The sequence below is a fragment of the Mustelus asterias genome, chromosome 21 (genome assembly GCF_964213995.1).
Source record: "Mustelus asterias chromosome 21, sMusAst1.hap1.1, whole genome shotgun sequence".
NCBI lineage: Eukaryota > Metazoa > Chordata > Chondrichthyes > Carcharhiniformes > Triakidae > Mustelus > Mustelus asterias.
In genome coordinates this window covers 5,721,035-5,734,088 of record NC_135821.1, presented here as the reverse complement: position 1 = coordinate 5,734,088, position 13,054 = coordinate 5,721,035, and positions in this window count along the sequence as shown.

The following is a 13,054-nucleotide window of genomic DNA, read 5'->3' as shown; positions in this document are numbered from 1 at the left end:
CCCTCTCGCTCTCTCTCTCTCTCTCTCTGGCTCCCTCTCTCTCTCTCTCTCTCTCTCTCTGGCTCCCTCTCTCATGTATTTTACTCTCATATATTTTTTCCCCCTCTCTCCCCATTCCCCGCAACCTCATTCACCACAACCAGTGACGGCACCAGATTCACAATGTGCAAGATGTGCTGAGGTCTGACACGAGGAAGACTCCCCCGGAGTATAACAACATCTCTCCACCCTCCCAGTGGCTATTCCGTCATAGACGTGGCAGGATTAGCACCACGAGTGATGTGGGCCTTGTTCTGGGAGCAAACCTTTAACCTGTCTCCCCCTCCACATTACGGCACTCAAACTTCCCGACAAGTAAAACACCTCAAATGTGCTGCTATTTCTGCCTTGGCTGAGGACAGTGACTGGAGCTTGTTTTCCCCCTGACTGAAGCAAGCTGCCGGCAGTATTTGATTTGATTTATTATTGCCACATGTATTGGGATATAGTGAAAAGTATTGTTTCTTGCGCGCTATACAAAGCATACTGTTCATAGAGTACATAGGGGAGAAGGAAAGGAGAGGGTGCAGGATCATAGAATCCCTATAGTGCAGAAGAAGGCCATTTGGCCCATCGAATCTTCACTGACAACAATCCCACCCAGGCCCTATCCTCATAACCCCACATACTTACCCTGCTAATCCCCTGACACTCGGGCACAGCCAATCAACCTAACCCGCACATCTTTGGACTGTGGGAGGAAACCGGAGCACCCGGAGGAAACCCACACAGACACGGGGAGAACGTGCAGACTCCACACAGACAGTGACCCAGGCCGGGAATCGAACCCGGGTCCCTGGCGCTGTGAGGCAGCAGTGCTAACCACCGTGCCACCCGCAAGGGCACGTGAAGTGAAGTGATAGCTCACAACATTTGACTGTGAGAGCCGTGCGCTCCCTCTGTGTCCAAAGAGAATGTAGTGTTGCAGCCATAGCTAGGGTGTAGAGAAAGATCAACTTAATATGAGACAGGGCTGAGAGGTGGCAAATGGAGTTTAATGCGGAAAAGTGCGAAGTGATTCACTTTGGAAGGAGTAACAGGAATACAGAGTACTGGGCAAATGGTAAGATACTTGGTAGTGTGGATGAACAGAGAGATCTGGGTGTCCATGTGCATAGATCCCTGAAAGTTGGCACCCAGGTTGATAGGGTTGTTAAGAAGGTGTACGGTGTGTTAGCTTTCATTGATAGAGGGATTGAGTTTCGGAGCCAGGAGGTCATGTTGCAACTGTACAAAACTCTGGTGCGGCCGCTCTTGGAGTATTGCGTACAGTTCTGGTCGCCGCATTATAGGAAAGATTTGGAAGTGTTGGAAAGGGTGCAGAGGAGATTTACCAGGATGTTGCCTGGTATGGTGGGAAAATCCTATGAGGAAAGGCTGAGGGGCTTGAGGTTGTTTTCGTTAGAGAGAAGAAGGTTAAGAGGTGACTTAATAGAGGCTTAGAAGATGATCAGAGGATTAGATAGGGTGGATAGTGAGAGCCTTTTTCCTCGGGTGGTGATGGCTAACACGAGGGGACATAGCTTTAAATTGAGGGGTGATAGATATAGGACAGATGTTAGAGGTAGGTTCTTTACTCAGAGAGTAGTAAGGGCATGGAATGCCCTGCCTGCAGCGGTAGTGGACTCGTCAACATCAAGAGCATTCAAATGGTTATTGGATAAACATATGGATGATATTGGAATAGTGTAGGTTAGATGGGCTTTAGATTGGTTTCACTGGTCGGCGCAACATCGAGGGCCGAAGGGCCTGTACTGCGCTGTAATGTTCTATGCTCTATTCAAAAGTCTGATGGCAGCAGGGAAGAAGCTGTTCTTGAGTCGGTTGGTACCTGCCCTCAGACTTGTGTATCTTTTCCTCGACAGAAGAAGGTGGAAGAGAGAATGTCTGGGGTGCGTGGGGTCCTCGATTATGTTGGCTGCTTTTCCCCGAGGCAGCGGGAAGTGTCGACAGAGTCAATGGATGGGAGGCTGAAGGGACTGAATTACCCGAATCTAGAGCCAGAAAAATATATCAACACAAATTTTTAAAAATCTTCCTTCAGTCCAACAGGAAGTATAACTGCCTGATTGAGTTTCCTGCATCTGCTAGGTTGGAGGTTAGTTAGCAGACAAACTGAGAAACACCCCTCATTTAGATAAGCAAATCGCTTTGGATAAACCCAATTACTCAAGGTAAAGCAGGAAATCTCTTGGAAAAAATGCTGGAGATCTGTCTCCCAGAGCTGGGAATGAAGGATATTCAGGTGTAGCTACCCTGGTCAGAATTCCCCAGTGTCACCCCTCCAGGTCAGCGAGGGGCAACCTCGGCTAGTGAATGGGCCGCAGGACCCGCCTTCACCTCAGTGGACCACAAGATTCAAATCGGGCTTGTTCACTAACCCCGTGAATAAGATTAAATATATTGAATCCACGCCGAATATTTCATAACGGGTTATAGAAAATGCTGAATCGTTTATATATTAACTTCACATGGTAAAAACAAAAGAAATATTGACGCTTTGGACACAGGGAGCACACGGCTCTCGCAGTCAATGTTGTGAGCAATACGCTCACACCCTCACTTCACTCACCCTTTGCCTTATGTGCGAATCACTTCAGTCACATCGCTAGGGAGAAAGCTACTTGATACATTACCATCTCCTATTGCTTTCGGGTGGCACGGTGGCACAGTGATTAGCGCTGCTGCCTCACTGCGCCAGGGACCAGGGTTCGATTCCAACCTCGGGTCACTGTCTGTGCGGAGTCTGCACGTTCTCCCCGTGTCTGCGTGGGTTTCCTCCCACACTCTAAAGATGTGCAGAGGTCGAGAGGGGGGGGGGAGGCAACAGAGGGGTGTGAGGCGGATTGGCCATGCTAAATTGTCTCTTAGTATCCAAAGATGTGTAGGTCAGGTTGATTAACCATGCTAAATTGCCCCTTAGTGTCCAAAGATGTATAGGTCAGGTAGACTGGCCATGCTAAGTTGCCCCTTAGTGTCCAAAGGTGTGCAAGTTAGGTGGATTGGTCATGCTAAATTGCCCCTTAGTGTCCAAAGATGTGCAGGTTAAGGGGATTAGCGGGGCAAATATGTGGTGTTATGGGGAGAGGTTCTGGGTAAGATACTCTGTCAGAGAATCAGTGCAGACGCAATGGTCCAAATGGCCTCTTCTGCACTGTAGGGATTCTATGATTCTTCAACATCTGTTTTGATAGTTAATCTCTCCAGCCTTCTAATCCTCTCACCACCTCGTACCTACTTAACCTGTTACATCGCTCGCTTTCCACATTCCTGATTGTAATAGCGTGGCACACTTCTGGCATTTCCTTACATCACTTCAGGATTATTTAGGAACAAAAGGTATTATTGATAAAGTGAAACTCTGTACAAGAGGTTTACAGCCCGAGGCTGCCCTGGAACCGTCTCCCAGCTGCTCCTGGCTTTACACTCTTACTACATGGCTTCCGGATTGATACTACCTGAGCGAGGACTCCACCCTCTAGGGTGATCACTCACTCTCGGTTCCCATTGGTCCCTGGAATTGAACCCAGGTCCCCAGGGACCCGGGTTCGATTCCCGGCTTGGGGGGTCACTGTCTGTGCGGAGTTTGCACGTTCTCCCCATACGTTAGGAACAAAAGAGTTGTCAGGGAGAAAATCGGACCTCTCAGGGACAAAGGAGGGGAATTATGCTTAGAACCCAAGGGAATAGGGGAGATCGTAAATGAATACTTTGCATCAGTATTCACGAAGGAGAGGGGCGTGTTAACCGGGAGTGTCTCGGAGGGAGGTGTTGACCCGTTAGAGAAAATCTCCATTACAAGAGAAGAAGTGTTAGGTTTTTTAGGGAACATTAAAACTGACAAAACCCCGGGGCCTGATGGCATCTATCCTCGACTGCTCAGGGAGACGAGAGGTGAAATTGCTGGGCCTCTGACGGAAATCTTTGTCGCTTCTTTGGACACGGGTGAGGTCCCTGAGGATTGGAGGATAGCGAATGTGGTCCCGTTGTTTAAGAAGGGTAGCAGGGATAACCCAGGAAATTATAGGCCGGTGAGCTTGACGTCCGTGGTAGGGAAGTTGTTGGAGAGGATTCTTAGAGACAGGATGTATGTGCATTTAGAACGGAACAATCTCATTAGTGACAGACAGCATGGTTTTGTAAGAGGGAGGTCGTGCCTTACAAATTTGGTGGAGTTTTTTGAGGAAGTGACAAAAACGGTTGATGAAGGAAGGGCCGTGGATGTCGTCTATATGGATTTCAGTAAGGCATTTGACAAAGTCCCACATGGCAGGTTGGTTAAGAAGGTTAAGGCTCACGGGATACAAGGAGAAGTGGCTAGATGGGTGGAGAACTGGCTTGGCCATAGGAGACAGAGGGTAGTGGTCGAAGGGTCTTTTTCCGGCAGGAGGTCTGTGACCAGTGGTGTTCTGCAGGGCTCTGTACTGGGACCTCTGCTATTTGTGATATATATAAATGATTTGGAAGAAGGTGTAACTGGTGTAATCAGCAAGTTTGCGGATGACACGAAGATGACTGGAATTGCGGATAGCGAAGAGCATTGTCGGGCAATACAGCAGGATATAGATAGGCTGGAAAATTGGGCGGAGAGGTGGCAGATGGAGTTTAATCCGGATAAATGCGAAGTGATGCATTTTGGAAGAAATAATGTAGGGAGGAGTTATACAATAAATGGCAGAGTCATCAGGAGTATAGAAACACAGAGGGACCTAGGTGTGCAAGTCCACAAATCCTTGAAGGTGGCAACACAGGTGGAGAAGGTGGTGAAGAAGGCATATGGTATGCTTGCCTTTATAGGACGGGGTATAGAGTATAAAAGCTGGAGTCTGATGATGCAGCTGTATAGAACGCTGGTTAGGCCACGTTTGGAGTACTGCGTCCAGTTCTGGTCGCCGCACTACCAGAAGGACGTGGAGGCATTGGAGAGAGTGCAGAGAAGGTTTACCAGGATGTTGCCTGGTATGGAGGGTCTTAGCTATGAGGAGAGATTGGGTAGACTGGGGTTGTTCTCCTTGGAAAGACGGAGAATGAGGGGAGATCTAATAGAGGTGTACAAGATTATGAAGGGTATAGATAGGGTGAACAGTGGGAAGCTTTTTCCCAGGTCGGAGGTGACGATCACGAGGGGTCACGGGCTCAAGCTGAGAGGGGCGAAGTATAACTCAGATATCAGAGGGACGTTTTTTACACAGAGGGTGGTGGGGGCCTGGAATGCGCTGCCAAGTAGGGTGGTGGAGGCAGGCACGCTGACATCGTTTAAGACTTACCTGGATAGTCACATGAGCAGCCTGGGAATGGAGGGATACAAACGATTGGTCTAGTTGGACCAAGGAGCGGCACAGGCTTGGAGGGCCGAAGGGCCTGTTTCCTGTGCTGTACTGTTCTTTGTTCTTTGTTTGTCTGCGTGGGATTCCTCCGGGTGCTCTGATTTCCTCCCACAGTCCAAAGATGTGCTGGTTAGGTGGATTGGCCAAGCTAAATTGCCCCTTAGTGTCAGGGGGACTAGCTAGGGTAAATGCATGGGGTTACGGGGATAGGGCCTGGGTGGGATTGTGGTCGGTGCAGACTCAATGGGCCAAATGGCCTCTTTCTGTGCTTTAAGGATTCTATTCTATGATTCTATTGTTCCTTGCGCACTATACAAACAAAGCATACCGTTCAGAGAGTACATCGGGGAGAAGGAAAGGAAAGGGTGCAGAATACAGTGTTACAGTCACAGATAGGGTGAAGAGAAAGATCTGCTTAATGTCTGATATGACCATTCGAAAGATGAAGGTTATTGACCTTAATTGTTAACTCTGTTTCTATCTCCAAACATTCTGGAGATCCGCTAAATCTAGAATTAGGGGCCTCTGTTTGTCAATAAGGGGTCGCCCATTTAAGACAGAGATCAGGAGAAAGGTTTTCTCTCCGAGTCCTTGGAACTCTCTTCTTCAGTGGAAGCAGAGTCTTTGAATATTCTCAAGGTAGAGGTGAGTAGATTCCTGGTAAGGAAGGGGCTGAACAATTATCGGGGGGACGCCAGATGCAGATTGGAGGTTACTATCAGATCAACTATGATCTTATTAAATGGCCGAGCGGGCTCGAGGGGCTGAATGGCCTCCTCTTGCTCTCTGTTCATATGTTCTCTTTTTTTTTTGATAAGCTTGTACGGTGGCACAGTGGGTTAGCACTGCTGCCTCTCAGCGCCAGGGGCCCGGGTTCGATTCCCGGGCTTGGGTCACTGTCTGTGTGGAGTTTGCACATTCTCCCCGTGTCTGCGTGGGTTTCCTCCGGGTGCCCCGGTTTCCTTCCACAGTCCGGAAGACGTGCGGGTTGAGGTGCATTGGCCGTGCTAAATTCTCCCTCCGTGTACCCGAACAGGTGCTGGAGTGTGGCAACTAGGGGATTTTCACAGTAACTTCATTTCAGTGTTAATGTTGTGACACGCCAGTGTTACTTGTGACACCAATGAATAAACTTTACTTTACCTTTTACTCAGTGGGGAACCCCCTCACATCTGAGTAAGAAGATTGTGGTTTTAAGCTCCACTCCAAAGGCAGAGATCAAGGCTGACCCTGCAGTGCGGTACTAAGGGAGTGCTGCACTGTCAAAGGTGCCACCTTCTGGGTGATAAACTGAGGGATCCACTGCCCCCTCAATGGGTTGCCAAAGATCCCATGGCCACTATCGAAAGAAGTATCCACCACACAAGAAGAAGAATCAAATTATCGCACCGTTTCATAGAATCGTAGAATCCCTACAGTGCAGAAGGGGGCCATTCGCCCCATCGAGTGTGCACCAACCACAATCGCACCCAGGCCCTTTCCCAATAACCCCTAGCTAGTCCCCCTGACACTAAGGAGCAATTTAGCATGGTCAATCCACCTAACCCGTACATCCTTGGGATGTTAAAGTTAAAAGTTTATTTATTAGTCACATGTAGGCTTACATGAACACTGCAATGAAGTTACTGTGAGAATCCCCTAGTCGCCACACTCCGGCGCCTGTTCGGGTACACTGAGGGACAATTTAGCACGGCCAATGCTCCCTAACCAGCACGTCTTTCAGACTGTGGGAGGAAGCCGGAGCACCCGGAGGAAACCCACGCAGACACGGGGGAGAACGTGCAGACTCTGCACAGACAGTGACCCAAGCCGGGAATCGAACCCGGGTCCCTGGCGCTGTGAGGCAGCAGTGCTAACCACTGTACCCTATATGTTCCTATTTATCGCCAGACCACTCTGTTCCTGGACTCCCTTTCGAATTGTACCCTTTATTTTACATTTCCTGTTCTCGTTTTCCCTCCCTGAATGTATCCTTTCACATTTCTGTGCACTAAATGACTGCCGATATCTCCACCCATTCCAGCAGCCTGTCTAAGTCCCCCTGAAATCACTAATCCTCCTCACACTTTACAATATTTCCAAGTTCTTTTGTTATCTGCAAATTATGAAATTGTGCCTTGTAAGCCCAAGTATGGTATTGGGGAGAGTTACAGAGCAAAGAGATCCAGGGGTACGTGTATATGGCTCCTTGAAAGTGGAGTCACAGGTGGACAGAGTGGTGAATAAGGCATTCGGCATGATTGGTTTCATCGGTCAGAACATTGAACACAGGAGTTGGGACGTCTTGTTGAAGTTGTACAAGACATTGGTAAGGCCACACTTGGAATACTGTGTGCAATTCTGGTCACCCTATTATAGAAAGGATATTATTAAACTAGAAAGAGTGCAGAAAAGATTTACTAGGATGCTACCGGGACTTGATGGTTTGAGTTATAAGGAGAGGCTGGATAGACTGGGACTTTTTTCTCTGGAGCGTAGGAGGCTGAGGGGTGATGTTATAGAGGTCTATAAAATAATGAGGGGCATAGATCAGCTAGATAGTTAATATCTTTTCCCAAAAGTAGGGGAGTCTAAAACTAGAGGGCATAGGTTTAAGGGGAGAGATACAAAAGTGTCCAGAGGGGCAATTTTTCCACACACAGGGTGGTGAGTGTCTGGAACGAGCTGCCAGAGGTAGTAGTAGAGGCGGGTACAATTTTGTCTTTTAAAAAGCATTCAGATAGTTACATGGGTACGATTAGTATAGAGAGATATAGGCCAAACGCAGGCAATTGCAACTAGCTTAGGGGTTACAAAAAGGGGCAGCATGGACAAGTTGGGCTGAAAGGCCTGTTTCCATGCTGTAAACATCTATGACTCTAAGTCCAGGTCATCAATGTGTACCAAGAAAAGTAGAAGTCCTAATTCTGACCGCTGAGGGCCCCTAACTAACCCCTGTCGGGACAAGAAATGATTGCTGTCTGTGGGATCTTGCTGTGCCCCATTTCCTACATTGGAACAGTGGCTACACTTGGAAAAGTGCTTCGCTGACTATGGAATGCTTTGCGATATCCTGAGGCTGTTATAGGTGCTGTGGAAAGGCACCCCTCTCTGCCGAGTGTTGAGTAATTGCATTGTTGGACTATCTCTAGCTGGGATTAATTCAGAAAGCTGCCCAGAGCCAGTTCAGTTTCGGTATTTCACCTGTGACGTGTGTTGTGCAGGTAAAGCATTGTCGGTGGTTGCTGGAACACAAACATTGAGCCACAGTTGCGTTACCTGTACATGTTTCACAAGCACTCTACTAGTGCCAAACACTTTGGGGATCTCCCGAGGTTGCGAAAGACAACCCACCAGTACAAATCTTTTACCTTCTCTCTGGTACCAACTCCTTGGGAATCAGGGATTGAATCCGGGCTAGATTTTGGACTGTACAATCCACACTGTGATGCAGGGGAATGACCAAGGCAGGACAATATGCAGGCCCCAGGCCGTGAATTGCCGTGCAAATCACTCCCTTTGTACACGACGATTCACTTCCTCTTCCTTTATTTCATGAACAAAAATGTACTGCAACTTATTTTTCTACACACTCTCTAAAGACATTAATGTGCCTGTCTCTTCCCCCCCCCTCCTCACATAAAACCATAGGATATAGGAGCAGATTTAGGCCATTCGGCCCATTAAGTCTGCTCTGCCATTCAATCATGACTGATAAGTTTCTCAACCCCATTCTCTCACCTTTTCCCCGTAACCTTTGCCCCCCCCTACCAATCAAGAACCTATCTATCTCTGTCTTAAAGACACTCAATGACCCGGCCTCCTCTGTGACAATGAATTCCACAGATTCACCACCCTCTGGCTGAAGAAATTCCTCCTCATCTCGGTTCTAAAGGGTCGTCCCTTTACTCTGAGGCTGGGCCCTCGGATCCTAGTCTCTCCGACTAATGGAAACATCTTCCCCACGTCCACTCCATCCAGGCCGTTCAGTATTCTGGAAGTTTCAATGAGATTCCCCCCTCACCCTTCTAAACTGCATCGAGTGATGCCAAGGGCATGGGTTGAGTGGGGTGGCACAGTGGTTAGCACTGCTGACTCTCAGCTCCAGGGACCCGGGTTCGATTCCCGACCTGGGTCACTGTCTGCCCAGAATCCGCACATTCTCCCCGTGTCTGCGTGGGTTTCCTCCGGGTGCTCCGGTTTCTTCCCACAGTCCAAAGATGTACAGGTTGGGTTGATTGGACATGCTAAATTGACCCTTAGAGTCCTGGGATGTGATAGGTTAGTGGGATTAGCAGATAACTAAGTGAGGGGTAGGGCCTGGGTGGGATTGTGGTCGGTGTAGACTCGATGAGTTGAATGGACTCTTTCTGCACTGTAGGGATTCTATGATTCCATGAATACAGACCCAGTACAGAGTATCTTCCAAGCCTTACTTAAGCTTGAAAGAATTTCCTTTATACAGTCACTGATTCTAAAAGAAATTTCTTTGCACGTGTCTCACTCTGTGTTACAACCTGTCTGTCTTCTCTTGCTTGACGTCTGTGGTTGAAGTTCATCCCACCACAAGGCCACGTCAGTGATGGGTGAATCACCGAGATTAACTCTCCCCGTCCTACACCGTTGCCACATCCTCACTGTCAGAAGTCTCACAACACCAGGTTGAAGCCCAACAGGTTTATTTGGAATCACGAGCTTTCGGAGCGCTGCCCCTTCATCGGGTGAGTGGAGAGTTGGGTTCACATACCTCTTTAACCTTTGCTTAACCCTCTCTCCACTCGCATTGTCTGTACCTGTAAAGACTTGATTACCTGTTAAGACTCGCATTCCAACTGTTATCTTGTAATTGAGTTTGTGACTATATATGCCCTGTTTGTGAAACAAATCCTGCACTCACCTGATGAAGGGGCAGCGCTCCGAAAGCTCATGATTCCCAGTAAACCTGTTGGACTTTTTCCTGGTGGTTGTGAGACTTCTTGCTGTGCCCACCCCAGTCCAACGCCGGCATCTCCACATCCTCACTGGGTAGATTTCACTCTGTGCGCACTGTGAGTTTGACAACCCAGGTTATACCATATTCCAATTCGCCTCCCTACTACCCACCACAGAATTCCAACCATTGGGATCTTCTTATCAGTTTGGTTCATCTCCTGGCTTCGAGATGCAAGGTTATGGCTTTAAATCCTGCTCAAGAGTTAAGGCAGGTCACTGAGGCAGCACAGTGGTCAGCACTGCTGCCTCACAGCGCCAGGGACCCGGGTTCGATTCCTAGCTTGGGTGACTGTCTGTGTGGAATCTGCACGTTCTCCCCGTGTCTACCTGGGTTTCCTCTGGGTGTTCCGGTTGGTAGGTCCATTCAGACTTTTGACTGGACTTACCTTGCATTAAGTTGATCTTTCTCTGCCCCTTAGCTAAGACTGTAACACTACATTTTGCCGTGGAGCATTCAAGAAACAATACTTTTCACTGTATACTAATACATGTGACAATAATAAATCAAATCATTGAGTGTATTTAAGATAGAGATAGATAGGTTCTTGATTGGTAAGGGGTTCAAAGGTTACAGGAAAAGGCAGGAGAATGGGGTTGAGAAACTTATCAGCCATAGAATCCCTACAGTGCAGAAGGAGGCCATTTGGCCCATCGAGTCTGCACCAATCACAATCCCACCCAGACCCTATTCCTGCAACCCTACATATTTACCTACTAATCCCCTGACACTAAGGGTCAATTTAGCACGGCCAATCAACCCAACCCGCACATCTTTGGACTGTGGGAGGAAACTGGAACATCCGGAGGAAACCTACAGTGCAGAAGGAGGCCATTTGACCCATCGAGTCTGCACCAACCACAATCCTACCCAGGCCCTATCCCCATAACCCTTTGCATTTACCCTAGCTAGTCCCCCTGACACTAAGGGGCAATCTGTGCCACCCCGATGGATATAACCGCAGACACGGGGAGAACGTGCAGACTCCACACAGACAGTGACCCAAGGCCAGGAGTCGAACCCGGGTCCCTGGTACTGTGAGGCAGCAGTGCTAACCACTGTTCAACCATGCCGTCCATAATTGAATGGCGGAGTGGACTCGATGGGCCGACTGTCCTAATTCCGCTCCTATATCTTACGCTCTTGCCTTGAGGTCAGAAAGGTTGTGGGTTCAAGCCCCAGAACGTGACTCCACAGCCGAGGGAGACACCCCTCGTTCAGCATTGGGGGGGAGTGAGGCCCTTTTGAGTTTGTTGTTAAACTGAGGGCCCCCATCTGTTCAGCTGTGTATTGAAGGGAGTGGGGGGCAGAGAAACAGTTACCAGTTACCCCTGTTCCAGGACACCATCCCCCTAATGTTTCACATGCAGCAAAAAGCCTTTGGAATGTAGTTCCTCTTGTCGTGCAAGAACATCACATTGAGAGGAAGGATCAGATACCGTCATCAATTCCTCATTTAGCAAGCAGTAGAATCTAGATAATGTTCAAGTTAAACCGAATCCATCGAACTGTTCTGGTCTCCAGAACACTGAGAATGCATCCCGAACTGAAAGGTTATATCCATCGGGGTGGCACAGATTGCCCCTTAGTGTCAGGGGGACTAGCTAGGGTAAATGCAAAGGGTTACGGGGGTAGGGCCTGGGTAGGATTGTGGTTGGTGCAGACTCGATGGGCCAAATGGCCTCCTTCTGCACTCTCTCTAGATTCTATGATTCAGAGGTTCGTTTTTTTGTTTATTTTATTAGTGTCACAAGTAGGCTTACATTAACACCGCAATGAAGTGACGGTGAAAATCCCCCAGTCGCCACACGCCGGTGTCTGTTCGGGTACACTGAGGGAGAATTTAGCACGGCCAATCCATCTAACCAGCACATCTTTTGGACTGTGGGAGGAAACCGGAGCCCCCGGAGGAAACCCACGCAGACACAGGGCAGAACGTGCAGACTCCACACAGACAGTGATCCGAGGCCAGGAATCGAACCCGGGCCCCTGGCGCTGTGAGGCAGCAGTGCTAACCCCTGTGCCACCATGTTTCCCCAGCATGGCCAATCCACCTAAGCTGCACATCTTTGGGCCGTGAGGGGGAAACCGGAGCACCCGGAGGAAACCCACGCAGACACCGTGTCTCCACACAGACAGTCACCTGAGGCTGGAATTGAATCCGGATCCCTGGCGCTGTGAGGCAGCAGCGCTAACCACTGTGCTACCAACATTGTGTCTGAATGGGCACCAATTCCCCCTCTAACCCCCCCTGCACATCCACCTGACTTACCTCCTTTTAAGGCACTTCTTAAAATCTTAAAGCAACTTTTCATCACTTTACTTTATGTCTTGGTGTCATACTTTGTTTTATGGTGCTCCTGATGCACCTTGGAATGTTTTAGATACTGTATAAATGTGAGTTGTTTTAATACTTGGAAGGATTAATCAGCCCTTTCCTTTTGGTTCTGTATGACAAAATACTGGCATACAGAACCAGTGGTGGCACAGTGGTTAGCACTGCTGCCTCACAGCGCCAGGGACTCGGGTTCGATTCCCGGCTTGGATCACAGTTTGTGTGGAGTTTGCATATTCTCCCCATGTCTGCGTGGGTTTCCTCCGGGGCTCCAGTCTCCTCCCACAGTTTAAAGATGTGCGGGTTAGGTGCATTGGCCGTGCTAAATTCTCCCTCAGTGTACCCGAACAGGTGCCGGAGTGTGGCGACTAGGGGATTTTCACA